This window comes from Pseudophryne corroboree, chromosome 1, assembly GCF_028390025.1.
Source record: "Pseudophryne corroboree isolate aPseCor3 chromosome 1, aPseCor3.hap2, whole genome shotgun sequence".
Classification (NCBI taxonomy): Eukaryota; Metazoa; Chordata; class Amphibia; order Anura; family Myobatrachidae; genus Pseudophryne; species Pseudophryne corroboree.
In genome coordinates, this window is record NC_086444.1 from 462,755,011 (window position 1) to 462,774,336 (window position 19,326).

Consider the following 19,326-nt stretch of genomic DNA (forward strand, 5'->3'; position numbering starts at 1 on the left):
AGTGGATTACACTATGTGTTTTTATTCTGTTTTATAGTGTATGTGTATGTTGGATTCCCATTAAAACTTGTGAAAAAATTTACATGCTGTTGGTGATCCTGTGTGGACCAGCTAAAGACATGATAAGCTTTTGAAAATTTAACTCTATGGTACGGGTTCACTCATAAGCTTTATTCAGCACAAAAGTGATGCTGTTCCAATTACTCCTCTTTGTTATATATATATATATATATATATATGTATATATATCTATATATGTATATATATACATATATATATACATATATATATATATACATATATATATATATATGTGTGTGTAGTATGTATATATATATATATATATATATATATATGTATATAAGCCAGCAGCAGCGGCGGCACTCCAGAAAACGAACACTAGAGACAGTTACTTATAGCAATGTTTTAGCTGAAACGTTGCTATAAGTAATTGTCTCTAGTGTTCATTTTTTGGAGTGCTGGAGTGCTGCTACTCCTGTTATATGCTTGTGAGCACATCGTTTTCGGAGGGCACCCGCTCTGAAGCTTGTTTGTACCTGTGAGTGCCGGTATTGGTATATATATCAGCGAAAATGTGAAATTGCTATACAATTGTTAACATGCTAGCTAGCGTATACATAGGCAGAAAGAATGGTCGTCACTCAAGGATTTGAGAGTGAAGGTATATTGTGAACAAACTCAGTGGCGTAACTACTGCCCCCGCAGCCCTCGCGGTGGCTTGGGGGCGAGGGGCGCGGGGGCGCCACTGATTTACAGCAGACTGACATGCGGACGAGCGTCCGCATGTCAGTCTGCGGTCTCCTTCCCTCTGCCGCTTGTTGGAGGGACACGGAGGGCACAGCGCGCCTCCCTGTGTCCCTCCTGCATCATCTTCGGCGGCCGCGGGTCTAATAGGGGGAAGTGCCGTCCGTGAGCTCTAATTGGCTCACGAACTGGCACTTCCCCCTATTAGACCCGCGGCCGCCGGAGATGATGCAGCAGGAGGGACACAGGAGAGGCGAGCTGTGCCCTCCGGGTCCCTCCAAAAAGCAGCAGCAGCAGCGGCGCGGGGGGGGGGGGGATATCTGGCACTGGGGCATATATGGCACTGGAGGGGGGAATATCTGGCACTGGGGGCATATATGGCACTGGGGGGGGAATATCTGGCACTGGGGGCATATATGGCACTGGGGGGGAATATCTGGCACTGGGGGAATATCTGGCACTGGGGGGAATATATGGCACTGGGGGCATATGTGGCACTGGGGGGGTATATGTGTACCTGGCACATGGGGGGGGCTATATTTGGCACTGGGGCATGTGAGTACCTGGCACCGTGGGGGAATATCTGGCACTGGGGACATATGTGGCACTGGGAGCACAGCCCTAGCAACAAGGACTACCTCCTAGCAACGAGCATGACACCCAGTGCATGAAACACCTGTCAACGAGCATGACACCCAGTGCATGAAACACCTGGCAACGAGCATGACACCCAGTGCATGAAACCCCTGGCAACGAGCATGACACCCTGAGCATGAAAACCCCTGGCACCGTGCATGGAACCAAGAGCATGAAACCCCTGGCAACGAGCATGACACCCAGTTCATGAAACCCCTGACAACGAGCAGGTAATTGAAAAGTAATTAGAAGCCTTACTGTAGGACTTAATGTGTAATGGGCATTACGGTGTGTGGCATAATGTATCACGGACATTGCGGTGTGTGTCATAATGTGTCACAGGCATTACGGTGTATGGTATACTATATCGCGGGCATTGTGATATGTGGTATAATGTCTCAGGGTCATTGCAGTGTGTGGCATAATGTATCACGGACATTGCGGTGTGTGTCATAATGTGTCAGGCATTACGGTGTGTGGTATACTATATCACGGGCATTGTGGTATGTGGTATAATGTCTCAGGGTCATTGCAGTGTGGTATAATACATAACTGGCATTGCGGTGTGTGGCATAGGGTATAACGGGCAGGGCATTGCGGTATGTGTCACAGGCATTACGGTGTATGGTATACTATATCACGGGCATTGTGGTATAATGTCTCAAGGTCATTGCAGTGTGTGGCATAATGTGTCACAGGCATTGTATGTGCTATAATGTATCGGGCATTGCAGTGTGTGGCATAATGTATCACGGACATTGCGGTGTGTGTCATAATGTGTCACAGACATTGTATGTGCTATAATGTATCAGGGGCATTGCAGTGTGTAGCATAATGTATAACGGGCATTGCGATTCCTGTCATAATGTGTCACAGGCATTACGGTGTGTGGCATAATGTGTCACAGGCATTACGGTGTGTGGCATAATGTGTCGGGGGCATTACAGTGTGTGCATATTGTGTCATGTGCATTATTGTGTGCGGCATAATGTCTAAGGGCCATTGCAGTATGTGGCATAATGTATACTGGGCATTACTATAAGGAGGAAAAATGACAAATAATGTAAGGGGCATGAATCAGGATTATTTTTCTTTCCAGTGGTGGCCAACGTATGGGCGTGCAGGTTGCAAAACTGGGGTATAAGGTAGTCTTTTCCTGCAATGCCACGCCCCTTTATGCGTAACCACGCCCATCCCAACGAAACCACACCCCTTTTTGCCGCGCGCGCCTTCGGCGCGCGCATATTTATCCCTTTCTTGCTCCCAATTATGGAGCATGAGGGGGGGGGGGGGCGAAGAATTTTTTGGCTTGGGGGAGAAAAATTTCTAGTTACGCCACTGAACAAACTTTGTTTACAATATACTTTTTCACTTTAAAAGTTCTTGAGTGTTGTCCATTTTCTATGTATACTGTATGTATAATGATGCAGTTCACCCCATCTCACCTAGTGGCCACCTGCATCTCCCCTCTGAGAGTTGGTGGTGGTGGTGGGTATTGGTGGGGTTGGGATTGTAGGTTAGGGGGTGCTAGGTTGTCTAGGGTGCAGAGAGACCTTGCACGCACTGGCCCTGCTGGAAAGATGACGCCATGGAGGCAGAGGGACTTGCTTGCCAGCACAGGGTGATTATACTCTGATTGTGCACCGTACTCGCTGCATCCACTATAAATATATGCTTGCTCATGTAGAATATCATTATTTACATTTTTGTATCATATGTCTCTAAATAAGAAATACATGGACAATAATTATTAGAAGTACAAAAATGTATACACATTTCTAAATATTTAGTTCTGTATCTGCACACATATATAATCTAAATGGAGTTAACATGTCAGAGCGGAGCCACCAGAGCTATGCACAACTCAAATAAAAAAATTCTCTTCCTAGACATGGAAATATATACATAGACTAAGGAGCAGAAAGCTTGTCCCTGCATTGCTTACTGCTGGGTGCAGGACAGTGCCTAGAAATTAATAGATCAGCAGCCAGCAATATATAACATTTCTTTAGCCAAACAAAAAATCCCATTATATTTGATCTAATTAGCAGAAGAGATACCTAAGTTAGAGATACCTAATGACCCCCAGTTGACTGTAAAGTAGAGATGTGCACCGGACACTTTTCGGATTTTGTGTTTTGGTTTTGGATCTGGATCTCCTTTCGTGTTTTGGATCTGGATTGGTTTTGCCAAAACCACCCTTTCGGGTTTTGGTTCTGGATAAAAAAAAAAACAACCCAATCAAAACAGCTAAAATAACAGAATTTGAAAGGGAGGGTTTGTTCCCACAGTATTATTAACCTCAATAACATTAATTTCCACTCATTTCCAGTAAATTTTGACCACCTCACTGCTCACAATATTGTTCACCAACATAGGCCAAATAGTGGACATGCTACACGACTGAAATCCTAAAAAAAAACTGCAAATTGTGGTAAGAATATCCTGATTGGTAAGTATCTACTTTATATTTATACAGTGAATATAAGATGGGTAGGCATCATGCAAAGGCATAGGAATTCAAGATGGTGGGTGTAATTCAAAATGTCATCATATTGTGGAATTGTTTGCAATTATCTTACTAGCCATTATAAAAAAAAGTGTAATTGATGGCAATTTCGATGTTTTTAGGTCAACAATTTCATTTTTAATATCAGAAATATGCTTAAAATCAATATAGGATAATTATTAAAGTCGTTTTGTCGCTTATAGTGAGTAAAATTAAAGAAATGGATAAATAACAAAAATGTATATTTATTAATGCCTAGTTATACAAGATATTTAAAAAAAAACCTGAATATTACATTTAAAGTTATAGAATTTAAAAACTTCAGGTTGTATTACAGTATGTCATTTGTCACATTCGTTTTTGCAGTTGCACATTAATGTGCAAGATAGTCCAACCTTTCTACAGCCACACTTATTTTTACAGATTTTGCACATACATTTTATTAACTCTTGACAAGAATCTGCAATCTCTGGCAACTCTGACTATTTTATTTTCCATGATAAATCATTCAACCACCATCCCCATTCGTTTAGAGAGGGTGAACATACTTCACGCTCATCTGCTTGACCCCAAATGTGTCCATCTTGGAAAGCACTATGCAAAACATGTCGTTGTAGTGCACCCTTGGTTGGTGGCAGATTTTCAAGAGGACGATTTTTTGTCATAAACAATTCTTGTCTTGCATCATTGACACTTAGGCTGTTACTTGTTGAACAGTACAACAATACTACAAATTTTTTGAAAATATTTAAAATATTGTCAGGAACGGAAGTTTGTGGTTTTGATATGAATGAAAACAGAGTAGTAGCTTCTTTAAAGAGAATCCATGGCCCTCATTCCGAGTTGATCGCTCGCAAGGCGAATTTAGCAGAGTTGCTCACGCTAAGCCTACGCCTACTGGGATGTGTATCTTAGCTTCTTAAAATTGCGACCGATGTATTCGCAATATTGCGATTTCAAACTACTTAGCAGTTTCAGAGTAGCTTCAGACTTACTCGGCATCTGCGATCAGTTCAGTGCTTGTCGTTCCTGGTTTGACGTCATAAACACACCCAGCGTTCGCCCAGACACTCCCCCGTTTCTCCGGCCACTCCTGCGTTTTTTCCGGAAACGGTAGCGTTTTTATCCACACGCCCCTAAAACGCCGTGTTTCCGCCCAGTAACACCCATTTCCTGTCAATCACACTACGTTCGCCGGAGCGAAGAAAAAGCCGTGAGTAAAAATACTATCTTCATTGTAAAATTACTTGGCGCAGTCGCAGTGCGAATATTGCGCATGCGTACTAAGCGGAATTTCACTGCGATGCGATGAAAATTACCGAGCGAACGACTCGGAATGAGGGCCCATGTCTTCCAAGTTGACTTTTTTGTCTTTCCTGTGACAGCAGGATTGCCATCGCAGCCTGTGAAAGCATGAAATCCTAGTAAAGCCATAGCCTTTCTCTTCTAATTGCTGCAGCTATAGCATGAATGGGAATAAATCTGTATTTCTTCATTGTTTCAAATGCAATCCAAACAGTTTCCAGGCATTTATCTGACAGAGTAAAGAAGCATGCAATTGCTAAAACTAATACATCAGTATCTACAGAGTGTATGACAATATTTTTCAATCCGTTTTCTACCATGTCTTTGAGATGCAGTATTGTCCATGAATCAGCTTCTTCATGACCAGGACAAGTCACTCCAATTAAGAAACTTAGAGCAGTAATATTTCCCTTAACTGCACCTGAAGTGGTTAAAACGTGTGTATTTTTTATGGTATTGTGACAAGCATCACACACACGGGGACTCAGATGAACACTTTCGGTGTTTATTTTGCACAGCAGGTCACCACATAGAAAGTTGATTCCATACAGTCGGTATTACAGGCAGTAGCATACAGGTACTCACAGCATAGCAGACTCTTGATAGGCTCCAGTGGTACCTAGTCTAACCCACACAACCCGGCCTATCACTCGGGTAGCTATTCCACCGTCGAGAGCAAGGTGACTCTGTCCTGGAAACCCTTATATCAGGAAATCCCAGGTGCTGCTGATCTGACCTGGGAGTCTGCTACTGTTCTAAAACCTGGTCTGGATCCTCCACATTACTTTCACGTGGAAAACTGCTGTCTCTGCCACAGTATTTATTGCTAACGTTCCAAGTAGATTAAAGAGCTCTTCTTTGTTACTTGAATTTCTTAAGAAATCTTGCCAATTTCTAGGTAATTTGACATGCGGTATCACTTGTCTCCTGGTTCCTGCACCTCTCTTCTGTCTGGTTTCACCTTTAATGCTTGGTGTAATGTATCTATCCCAAATCAGGCCAGATAAGATTTTCATCACTTGGGTTTTGGCACAGTATACAAATTGTCCAATCAACACTTTTTTATTTCACCTCACACAAGTCACTCTCAGAAACTAATCGTAGCCGCTTTGCCATATTTAGTGTTTCACCTTCACGTTCTCAAACCTGAAACAAAATAAACACAGCATATTATATCTAAAAAGGCCTAAGTTCATTGTTTTAAAAAGTAGACTCTCTAACTCTAAAGTTGCGATAAGAACAGCCACTTGCACATAGGAAGGCCATCAATAGGTCCTCATGTACTGATTCTTAGCCTATTTTTAGCATGAAAAATGACATCCTTGACTGGAAAAACATATAAATTGATATCAAACACTCTCATGTATGATATGGATTAAGAAAGTGAAATGACAATCCCAATATGTGACGCCATTTTGGTTTACAGTCGCCATATTGAATTCATCTCACTTTGGGTGATGCTTCCCCATCTTAATTGCATTGTATATTCATAAATTGCATTCCTATCAAAAGGGGATATTCCTATCACAATTTGCTGGATTTTTTTATACCTAGCACCTCCACTACAAGCCTGGCTGGATAAACTAAACAACAGAGCAACGGCACAAACACACAGCAGTTAGTTCTGTTTAAAAATGTTTTACAAATTAGTACTATATTTGCAATAACCAATCAAACCAACTCACAAGTACCATCAATATAAAACAATCCAACACAGGTATTTCCTGAGAATCGTTTGTAGAATATCATTGCTCTAAAGTAGTTTCCAAACAGCAAAGAAAAATACCTGAAATCATGTGTAAAATAGCAACAGCAGACATTAATGCCCCCTACACAAGTGCACATGCCCCCATCATATGCCTATTCTCAGTGCCCAGTCTGTACCTCCCTTCTTGGGGCCCTGGGTCACTGATGACTGGCACTCTGTGCCCATGTAAAGCCCCGATCAATCAGCCATTTTGTCGAGCAGCTCCCCAAAATCACCCAATCAAAAAAAACAGCATTCCGTACCTGCATTGTACAGTGTGGAATACTTTGGACACACAGTTAAATATTGACCAGGTTACAGTGCTGGTCGGATACAGTGCGGGTTAGACACAGTGCGGGTTACAGTGCAGGTTGGATACAAAGCGGGTTGGATACAATGCAGGTTACAGTGTGGGTCAGATATAGGGCAGGTCGGATACAGTGTAGGTGGAATTTATTGCGGGTTTTATATAGTGCAGATCGCAAACAGTGCGGGTCGGCTACAGTGTGGATTGGATACAGTGTGGGTCATATACAGTGCAGGTTACAGTGTGGGTTGGATACAGTGCAGGTCGGAGTGCAGGTTGGATATAGTGCGCGTTGGCTACAGTGAAAGGTCGGATACAGTGTGAGATGCAGTGCAGGTTGGATACAGTGCGGGATACAGTTCGGGTCAGATACAGTGCAGGTCAGGGTTGGATACAGTGTAGGCTACAGTGCGGGTTGGATACAGTGCATGTCGCATAGAGTGAGGGTTGGCTATACTGCAAGGTCAGATACAGTGCGCATCAGATACAGTGCGAAATGCAGTGCAGGTCAGATACAGTACGGGTCACATACACTGTGAGTTGTATATATTGTGGGTCAGATACAGCGTGGGCCGGATAAAGTGCAGGTTTCAGTGCGGGTCAAATACAGTGTGGGTTGGATACAGGGCAGGCAAGATACAGTGTGGGTTGCATACAGTGTGGGTTGGATACAGCACAGGCCAAATACAGTGTGGGTTGGATACATCGCAGGCCAGATACAGTGTGGGTTACATACCGTGTGGGTTGGATACAGCGCAGGCCAAATACAGTGTGGGTTGGATACAGCACAGGCCAGATACAGTGTGGGTTGCATACAGTGTGGGTTGGATACAGTGCAGGTCAAATATAATGCAGGTCGAATACATTGTGGGTCGGATACAGCACGGGTTTCATTGAAGGTCAAATATAATGTGGGTCGGATACAGTGTGGTCAGATACAGCATGTGCAGGTTAGATTCCCCAATAGTGCACCCACTGTGACAGAGGTTTCTCAGTGTGGGGTTGTCAGCGGTGTCTTCAGTGTGGTGGTGCCAGCAGTGTTGGCAGTGCAGGGGTGCCAGCGGTGTCCTTAGAACAGTAGTGCCGGTAGTGCAGGGGTGTCAGCGGTGTCCTCAGTGCGGTGGTGCCGGCAGTGTTGGTAGTGCAGGGGTGCTGGAAGTGTCCTCAGTGCTGTTATGCCAACAGTGTCGGCAGTGCAAGGGTGTTAGTGGTGTCCTTAGTGCAGTGGTGCTGGCAGTGTCGGCAGTACAGGGGTGTAGCGGTGTCCTCAATGCTGTGGTGCCAGCAGTGTCGGTAGTCCAGGGGTGCTAGCGGTGTTCTCAGTGCGGTGGTGCCAGCAGTGTCAGCAGTGGAGGGGTGCCAGCGGTATCGGCAGTGCGGGGTGCCGGCAGTGCCAGAGTGCTGGAGGTGTCCACAGTGCAGGGGTGCCGGCAGTGTTGGCAATTTGGGAATGCTGGAGGTGTCCTCAGTGCAGGAGTGCCGGCAGTGTCCTCAGTGCAAGAGTCCTGGCAGTGTTCCCAGTGCAGCAGTGCCGGTAGTGTCGGCAGTGCGTGGGTGCCAACAGGGCAGGCGGCGGTGTCGACATGTGCGGGCGGTAGCGCTACTAGCGCTGTGGGGGCATCCATCTTGGCCATTGTAGCCTATGGGGACACAGTGATTGGCTGAGAGCCGTGACAGATGGCTTTCTCAGCCAATCAGCATTCTTCCATAGGTTACTATGGAGACCGGCGTCCGAGGCAACACCTCAGGATCCGACAGCAGGATCCTGAGGTTCTTCCTCGATTGGGGGTCTGGTGCAAGCTGTGGCTCGGATTGCCTCAGATCCCCTAGGTTCGGGGGGGTTCGGTTCTCTGAGAACCGAATCCGCTCATCCCTACTGTAAAGCCATAAGAAAATGTATACATTCAGCTTTAAATTGCAATCTGTTTCTTTAGTCACAAGTGTGTCACCAATCACACAGATCCGGTTCAGTAAAATAAGTAATCGTGTAGTAATTCAGTAAAATAGAACATTGTTAAGTACTCATATGTAAATGAAAAAAAAACATCATGGGCGGGATGTAATGCCGGCCAAACTCAGATTTTTTTTTAAGGGGCAATCACTTACAATGTAAAACCATGCCTTGTAAATGATTGCCCCTTCAAAAAAACCATCCAAGTTCGGCGGCGGCCTGCACAGCCGCCGAACTCGGACGGCATTACGTCCCGCCCAATATCTTTGTTAACTTATAATGTAGGATGGCATGTTTCTTGTCATACATGCTGTAAAATCAACAAGTACTGGATTACCCACAAGGCAATACATGCACCCACCTACTCATCCTGTGACATGCAGAAGTGACAGACAGACACTGTAACAAACTTACTAGATAAACTATTGCCAGCAGCCCAGCACCCACAGCATGCTAGTTTATTGTTCCTCAGAGTCCTGACAGTAATGTGCTGTACGTTCTCCGCTTGATGTGTGCACTGTCAGGAGATTCCCATGCAGGATGTTGAAACTGAGAGATCATTCTAATAAGGGATATCAATATGGTCAGTATGCTGGCAGCGGTACGAGTGTAAAGAGTCCCCTTGGGGACTTGGGGACACTCACGAGTGGGAATAGCCCGTTAGCTGGGATTCTGGCTGTTGATATTGTTAGCGGTCGGGATTCCGGCATCAGTATCCTGACCGCCGGGATTGCGACCGCCAGCAAATTAACTGCATCCGGTGGGGGAGTTGTAATAAGCCTTGAAAAGTGATAAATTGCACGGTGACAAAGTACCAGCCAATCAGCTCCTAACTGCCATGTTACAGGCTGGGTTTGAAAAATGACAGTTAGGACCTGGTTTGTTCGTACTTTATCACCGTGAAATTAATCACTTTTCAAGGTGATAGGGTAATAAATCTATTCAGGTCGGATTATGAACTCTCTTCAGTCATCAGTCAGAATGCTGTTCCCCTTTAGCAACCGGTTGGAGGTCAATGAATGATAAGATGACACAAATTCATGTGTAACCGAAGCAAATCATAAGTGACCCGCTCGGGGCCGTCATGGCTTTATTATTTATAGCTTGAACACAAAGGGTTTATGCTTGCCAATACATTTAGCCAATCAGAATACACCATGTATGTCTTGAAAATACATCGATTGTCATACAATGTTAGAAGTGGCAACTAGGACAGCCTTGAAAATGGTTATTGTTTCGTTTATCAGTCTTTCGGACATAAACTCAAAAGATTTCTTTCTTTATTCTTCTCAATTAGCCTTGGATATATCTGGTGTTGCTTTGTCCGTTTTGGATACATTTCCAATACATTTAATGTTGCATTTGTCTTGTACAAGTCATGCCTTAAAACAAGATTATTCAGCAAATATAGTATTCTGACCAGCTCTGCACATTTTTCTTAAGGACATATCAACTCATTTTGTGATTAACAGTAAATATCTTAATAAATGCAAAAAACGTGAATCAATATATATATATATGCTATACTGCGGAAGCTCCTACACTATCATTTCCCCTCTTTTTGATTCCACTTTTTCTCCCTAATATCTACCTACACTATCTAGGCCTGAACTATTCTCTTTCAGTAAACCAGTCCCCTGGACTTATAGTCCAAACCTTGGGGATTACCCCTAACAACAATCAAAGGATAAGCAACTTCATTCTTCTGGCTGGAGAGTCACTGTCAACTTCTTCAAGTGGGATGCATGTAATCAAGTATCACGACCTTTCACCTTAATTTAAGGTAGACATGGTTAGCAGCACTTGATATGGACCATCTTTAAATAGACCCAATCTCCTGGATTTAGCTTATGCATAGCTGATCCTTCTGGGTCTGGAATGGAAGAAAACACTCGGCAATGGAGGTTAGTCAATGTTTTACAGACCTCCTGTACATAACCTGTAAAAATCATCATGATTATGTTGTAATTGTTGTGGATAATAACAACCTGTACTATAGGTAGGCATTCTGGACAAGTTCTTTTGGTTTCTGTCATTTTCTGTAGTTTTAGCTTAAGGTCAAAGTTCTGATGTCCCCCCTTCCCACTCGCCTGGGGCTGGTAAAGCACATGGAAGGCCTGCTGTACCCCCAAATCTTTCATTATATGCTGCATGACTTCTCCCATGAAATGTGTACCTCTATCTGATTCTATAACCTCAGGTATCCCAAATTTACATACTACTTCTGCTATCAGTTTCTTTGCAGTGGTTTTTGCTGTGGCTTTGCTTACTGGCCAGGCTTCGGCCCAGTGACTAAACATGTCCGTTGCTACTAGTACCTATTCATATGGACTGCTTCGTCGCCACTGTATATAGTCAATTTGTAGTCTTTCAAATGGGTAAGAGGCTTTGGGTATAGTTCCTAGAGGTGTCTTGGTTCTTTTTCCTGGATTGCTGATTCCACAGATCCAGCATCCTGCTACAAAGTTTGTTGCAGCTTTATTGAAGCCTGGAGCTATCCAATGCTCTTGTACTCTATTCACCGTGGCTTCCTTTGAATGGTGTACTTGTCCATGAGCTACTTGTAACATAGGTGGAAATAGAGCTGCTGGTAGACAGTACTTCAATTCTCTTGACTTCCAAAGTCCATGTTCATCTTCTTCTGCCCCCAATCGTCTCCATTTCTCCTTTTCTCCTTGTGATGCTTGTTGTTGAATTTTGATCAGCTCCTGTTCACTAGGCATTTGCTTCACATCTTGAGCCACTAAGACTTGCTCAAGTTCTTTTGATTGTAAGGCAATTCTCTTGGCTTCTGCATCTGCAAATGCATTTCCTTTAGCTTCCATGGTTTGGCTCTTAGTATGTGCTTGTACCTTGATTATTCCAATTCTTTTAGGTAGTTCCAATGCTCTGAAGAGTTCCATAATCAAACTGGCATGTTTGATGGGTTTTCCGTTTGCACTTTTGAAGTCCCTACTTTTCCATATAACAGCATAATCCTGGGACTAGATGTTAGCTGTCATGTTTTCAGCATGTATGCAGGCTTTGGTCATTGCTATGAGTTCTGCTTCTTGTGCTGACATGCTTGGTAGCAATGCTCCAGAGTCTATGACTTCAGTTTCAGTTGTTACTCCATATCCTGTCTTTGGGGATCCATTATCATAATATCTTGATCCATCGACGAACAGGTTCATGTCTGGATTGTCCAATGGTGTATCTTGGACATTAGGGATAGGTAAAGTCTCTAATTCCATGAAGGCTAGGCAATCACTTCATATGTGGTAAGTCTGGCTGCAGAAAGATGCTTGCTATTTTCTTGACTTAATATTTCTGTTACAGCATGCGGTACTTGTATACACAGTGGATGATCAAACACAATGATGTCTGTCACCTGTTCCTTCATTATTGCTGCTGCTGCCACTGCTCGGACACAGGATGGTGCTCCTCTGATAATCGGATCCAGCTGGGCTGAATAGTATGCCACTGGTCTTTGTTTTGGTCCGTATTTCTGGGTGAGCACCCCTAAAGAATGCCCTCTGTTTTCATGGCAGAATAGGTTAAAAAGCTTTTTGTAATCAGGCAATCCCAATGCTGGGGCTGTGATTATGGCTTGCTTTAGTTGTCTTACTGCTTCTTCAATGGTGTCCCTGTTTTCTGCTGACGCCTCCTTTTTTATTAATTCATATAGGGGTTGCATCAGTAATGAGGCTGAGGGTATCCATTCTCTGCAATAACCAATAAGGCCCAGAAAAGCTCTGATTTCATTTAATGTTCTTGGGGTTTTTGCTTGAGTTATTGCCTTTGTTCTTTCATCAGTAAGATGCCTTGTTCCTTGAGATATGCAGTGTCCTAAGAAGACAACTTTTTTCTGTACTAGCTGAAGCTTGTCTTTTGACACTCTGCAATCTTCTTCTGCCAAAAAGATGAGTAGTGATACTGTTTCCTTTTTGCACTTCTCTTCTGTCTGTGCAGCAATAAGCAGATCATCGACATATTGAACTAACTGGGTGTCTGTAAAGTGTGGTCTCCATTTCTGCAGGATTAATGCCATTGCCTCTGAGAAATCTGATGGACTAGTGGCTCCCCCTTGGGGTAATTGTGTCCCACCATATTGTTTACCTTCGTGAGTGAATATTAGAAACTTCTGGCTTTCCCATTCATCAGTAGATAATCTGATTTTCCCTCCTTTTGAATCTTGAGATTCAACACCTTTATTGATTAATGTTGGAAAAGGGTTGCTGCGTTGAGGATAATACATCTTCTGATGGTTACTTGTCGCATTTTGGCAGTGCTACTTCATACATGGTCAGCCTTGCCACTGACAGGTGTTTGTTTCTTGCTTGTTGAAGCTTCTCTGTACCTGCATGTGGACCCTGGATGATAAGTTCATGATTCAGCACTATGCCTGTGCTCTTGTCCTCTTCTAGGACTTCTGATTCATCACTGTGTCTGTGCTCTTATACTCTTCTAGGGCTGTTGCTGCTATCACTGCTCTGATGCCGGTAGGTGCTCTTTGATTACCGCTGTCAAGCTTGCTTAAGTTGTAGGCCACTGGTCTTCACCTCAGTCCATGATTTTGCATAAGGACTTCTATGTATGGCCTCCTTCTTTAATAGTCAGGTAGTTCTAGGGCTTGAGATGAGGCAACTGCTGTTTCCAACTGTTCAATAGCCTAATTCATCTGTTGCTGTATGTAGGATGCGGACCCTCCTCCCTTTCAGTGTTGTCATACAATGCTTGCATGTAGACTGGTGCTAGAGGTATCCGTGTTCTGTAGTGTCCTACTAGGCCCAGGAATGATCATCTGACTTGCTTGACACTAGTTGGCATCTTAGCTTGCAGTCTGAATCTTTTCCTTTTCACTTTTGTTAGATGTCTGGTACCTTGAGTGTCCTAGGAAGATTAACTCTTGCTTGACTAGCTGCAATTTCTCCTTCTGAGGCTCTGCAGTCTTGGTCTTTCAGAAACTTCACTAAGGACACTGCCCCTTCTTAGTGCTTTTTTTTAGTAGTGGTGGTGGCAATCAGCAGTTCATTCACATCCTGTATTTAGCTGTGTGTTTTGTGGATAAATCACTTGGTGATATAGCCCCTCCACAAAGCTATCCTGGTCCAGTAGTATTGCTTCCTTTCTTCTACAACTGGTACTGCTGGAATGAGTCAATACTGAACTTCTGTTTTAACTTGCTTCTAAATGGCTTTTTGTTCTTTCCTTTGATAAGTTGCTGGAAAGTTAAACTTCTGCTGGTGTGTACTGTATTCTCCTTGGATAAGCTTTAGTACATTGTGCTTCAGCAAAGTCACTGGACATGTACTCCGAGGTCAAGAATTGGGCTGGTATTGGTGACTGTATTTCTTTCATCTCCTGTCCCTTTAAGAATTTCTGATATCACCAGTTCTTGTGGTATCTCCCTCTGCTGTCTTCTGCGTGTGCCGGCTCCAGCATTCATTAGGCACAAACGTATTTCTCCAGTGGGCAAGGTGACTGTAATCATACCTTCTGCTGTTTCTTCTGGAGACATTATGTTCACTGGGGAGTACCTGAAGAAGCTTGTACTTCATATTGGCAGAAGAAGCATCATTCATTTGTTTTCTGGAACTTTTTCTGTCTTGTTCCTTATTATTTGCTTTAAACCCCGGAGCTTCTGTTGCTTTAAATCATGGCATTATCTCTGTAATCTTGCCAGGTAGTACTGACCACTTGTCAGATGTCTTTCTTTGTCCTTCTTAAAGCAGACTTCCTTTAGTCTCCAAACTTTCATGCAACCTTCATATTGTTTCTCAACTTTTCTTTTTCCAATCACCTCTCTTTATGATTCATTCATTATTCTTCATACTTTGTCCTTTCTTCACTTGCATATTCTTTCTCACTGCTGCTGGCATGTCATTTTCTTAGTCCAAGTCCACCCAGGCTGGTGTTTAACATAATGATGTTTATGCTGGGAGTTGTTGTTCCTCTTTGTCTTACTTTTCCTGTGAGAGATAGTCTTGTATAGCAGCTTGTATTTCAGGTTACATCTTTGCTTTCTTGCAAGGGTAGGGCTTAACCTCCCAATCCAGTCGGTGCAATGGCTTGATCTGTAAGTAAACGTAGAGGAATCTGGTTGTGCATAAAAACAGCTCTTGAAACCCTTGGGTCTCCTGTGGGTAAAGTCACTTTTATCGAACTGCCAGTGGTGACTGAGTACACTGTTGCCGACACAGGAGTTGCACACTTTCATATTCTATCATCTTGTGTGTCGTATAGTGACTTTATCATAGTAAGTTCTGATGGACTCAGTCTTTTCCTGTTTCAAATCTGGGGCTGCTGGTGCCCTGAGTGTCTGTGCATGACACCATCTCTTAAGTCTTGTCATGTACATCTTTCCACTTTCAAACGTTGTTCTTTTTTTCTCTGTCGGAACGTCCGTTATGGCTGGGCAATCATCTACTGCATCTGCTTTTAACATGGTGCTTACTGTTTGGGCAGTTGCTGGTCCTAGTATAGCCTCACACAACTGGTGGTAGTCGACCCATGCCGGTGTCCATATGGTTTGAATTCTTTCCATATAGGCATAAACTGCTATTGGGTTTTATCTAGGATCTGGGGACTCTGCAACTATATTTGCGAGGTCATTGCCATACCATGGTTTGTGGTGTTGGCTCTGTACGATGTATGGTTCGTTCGTCCTGGCTGCATTATCTGGGTTGCGTATTCCCTGTACTTGTGCTGGATACAGAGAAACAGGCAATGATGACCTTCTTTCAGTATTTCTAGTCGCATAGATATCTTGGCATGGTGGTTCATGGTGTGAAATCCAGTTTCCACAATTTGGGCAATGTTCATATCCTTCTGGAACGCAAAACTGACATACCGGACACAATCTTTCTGGAAAATATGTCAGTTTATTCTGTACATTATGCACCTGGGCATGAAAAGCTGTAGAGGCTGTGTCTTGACCCCTTGCTTCTCCTCTTCACCTGATTTGCACCCTTTCGCCTATAGTTCCTGATTGTGGACAATTGTTTACTGGACTCAGCTTGATTGCAGGTGTCTACCACTCGTTTAAACATGAGGGAAGCATTAGGTGGCTAGTTTCTTTGGTTGGTCTTGTTGGGGTTTCTTGTGATAAAGTATCAGGACACTGGGGCATACTCTGTACACATAGCTCAGGTAAATCATTCGGATTTTCAACCACAGATCCTTCTAAGATAGGGCTGATTATTCGTCACTCTTTTCCTTGCTCGTATCTTTTTAATTTCACTGTTAGTGAGCTTGTAGGTAATTGCATTCTGTTCATACTAGGGTACCTTGGTGTGCATGCATGTCTGGGTATAGGGGTGGGGTATAGTGTGCAGGTGCTGTTGCTGCAATTACAGGCAGTGAGTTTAACGCTGGTTGTGGTGCTATTGAGTACTCTGGTACAATGGGGAAATCATTTTCCTCATCTCTTCTTATATTTTCATTTTCTAATTCTTGTGCTACAGTGATCCAGATGGATACTTGATCTCTACAATTATGCTTAATTATCCAAGGTCAAGTGTCCCCTCTGATGGGAAGCCTGCTCTTTTGAAATTCCTTTCAGAGATTTATTACCCTCCCTGTTATTAACAATATCCACGGGTTTGTCGGGCCCTGACATCTTTACAGACCGCGCTCCCATGCCTGGGTGAACGTGCGCGGAACCCCTCCTGATGTGGTATTTTAATAACTCCTTTTGAGGGACTTAAAATCTCCTTTTAAAGAATCTCTACCTAAAGAGCTTCTTCAATCCGTCGGTGGACAAATGACTGGGGTTGTCCCATTTCTCTACTTTTGTTACAGGAGGCAAATTTTTCTAGGTCAAGTGTCCCCTCTGACGGGAAGCCTGCTCTTTTGAAATTCCTTTCAGAGATTTATTACCCTCCCTGTTATTAACAATATCCACGGGTTTGAACCCATCCTGATGTGGTATTTTAATAACTCCTTTTGAGGGAATTAAAATCTCCTTTTAAAGAATCTCTACCTAAAGAGCTTCTTCAATCCGTCTGTGGACAAATGACTGGGGTTGTAGTGTTGCCCCTTCCTCCCTGCTTTTGTGGAAGATCTGTTAGTACTGCTCCCCAAGTGAGACCTGCATAATAGATTATTTCTTCTGGATCACTGAGATGCGTCCCTAATATTATTGTTAAGTTACTCCAAGGGTCTATCCCCCTGCCTATATGGACTCCTGCTTGTATCAGTATCCCTGTTGTAGTTTAATGCTTGTTTCTCTTCAGAAAGTAACAGCTAACACGGGGACTGCTTGGATGTGAGAAATACCTATCAGTGTGTGTAGGAGAATCTAGTTTCATTATTCAGCAGACAACCCGACTCCCCCCCACCTTTTCAAAAGCATATTGACAGAGTACATATAACAGTGCAAGGATACAAAAACAAAGATGACAGTAAATCCTATATCTGTTATCTGCGTGCATGGCAGCTGTTTGAGGCTGCACGGGCACATGGGTCTTAGACCTGGGATTATGTGGTTCCTAGGCCAATAGGTTATGATGTTAAATCAATCATTCTTAATGTAATGTTCCAACAATTCTCTTTTTAAAATGACAACCTTTTGTAAAATAAAATTCATCATCATTTTCCACATAACCAAATGAGACTTCAGTGCCTGTAATTGCCAGCAATCTTGGTGCTACAGACCCTTTGTATTTTCTTAACACAACAACACAGGTACAAGATTTGCATACACCTCTTTGGTTATTTATCAATTCAAACTGGTTATCAGCATTAGAACATATCTTGGCCATGCGCCACCTTTATAAAACGGCTCTATTTTCTTAATAAACATGCATTAGTACTTGCACAATTTAAAGTTTTCTGCATACTTGATTAATTCCCCCTGTGCACTTGTGACAATTTATCTGAAATTATTTACCCACAATTCAACAATATAACATAATTCAACAATATAACATAATTGTATGGTACCTTCAAAAAAATTTCTTCTGACTGACGCTGGGCTCTTTAAGATATCCTCTGACCTTCCCGACTGGACTTCCCCTTGATTTACACAGGAAGCGCTGAGTTCAAGTGAGCAGGTAGAAATCTACACAATAAATCTCACTTACCGTTTTTTTTGTTATCAGCGGTTCCTGAAAGATCAGAGGATTTATTGCCAGTGGAGGAGATGCTGGAATATCCCGGACGATGCTCCCAAAATGATAGGGTAATAAATCTATTCAGGTCGGATTATGAACTCTCTTCAGTCATCAGTCAGAATGCTGTTCCCCTTTAGCAACCGGTTGGAGGTCAATGAATGATAAGATGACACAAATTCATGTGTAACCGAAGCAAATCATAAGTGACCCGCTCGGGGGCCGTCATGGCTTTATTATTTATAGCTTGAACACAAAGGGTTTATGCTTGCCAATACATTTAGCCAATCAGAATACACCATGTATGTCTTGAAAATACATCGATTGTCATACAATGTTAGAAGTGGCAACTAGGACAGCCTTGAAAATGGTTATTGTTTCGTTTATCAGTCTTTCGGACATAAACTCAAAAGATTTCTTTCTTTATTCTTCTCAATTAGCCTTGGATATATCTGGTGTTGCTTTGTCCGTTTTGGATACATTTCCAATACATTTAATGTTGCATTTGTCTTGTACAAGTCATGCCTTAAAACAAGATTATTCAGCAAATATAGTATTCTGACCAGCTCTGCACATTTTTCTTAAGGACATATCAACTCATTTTGTGATTAACAGTAAATATCTTAATAAATGCGAAAAACGGGAATCAATATATATATATATATGCTATACTGCGGAAGCTCCTACACTATCAAAGGCTTAGTACATCTGGCCCCTTCTGAGGAGCTGCTCCTTAAAGTGATTGTAATTTGAAAAGACAATTATTTGCATAATATAACATAACAGGCTTTGTGAAGTTATTACCACATTTCAGTTCAGGAACTTGACACTGATAGAGTTGCCACAAATTAGTAAACTTGAAACATTTTACAGGGAGATCTGGCACAGGGTTTACCCCACTGCTATTTGAACGCGTTGCCTGATTCTATTAGCTGCAGGAACCCTGGGGGTCATTCCGAGTTGATCGCACGCTAGCTGTTTTTAGCATCCGTGCAAACGCATAGTCGCCGCCTA

General features: G+C 42.9%; 1 long non-coding RNA gene across 1 annotated transcript in view; it reads right to left on the bottom strand.

Annotated features, from left to right (window-relative positions):
- Positions 1-5,701: 5,701 nt before the first annotated feature.
- LOC134903492 (uncharacterized) overlaps positions 5,702-19,326 on the bottom strand; it is a 53,005-nt gene continuing 39,380 nt past the window's right edge. The window contains exon 3 of the long non-coding RNA XR_010175751.1: positions 5,702-6,361. This is a non-coding gene — a long non-coding RNA (uncharacterized LOC134903492). The remainder of the gene's footprint in view (positions 6,362-19,326) is intronic.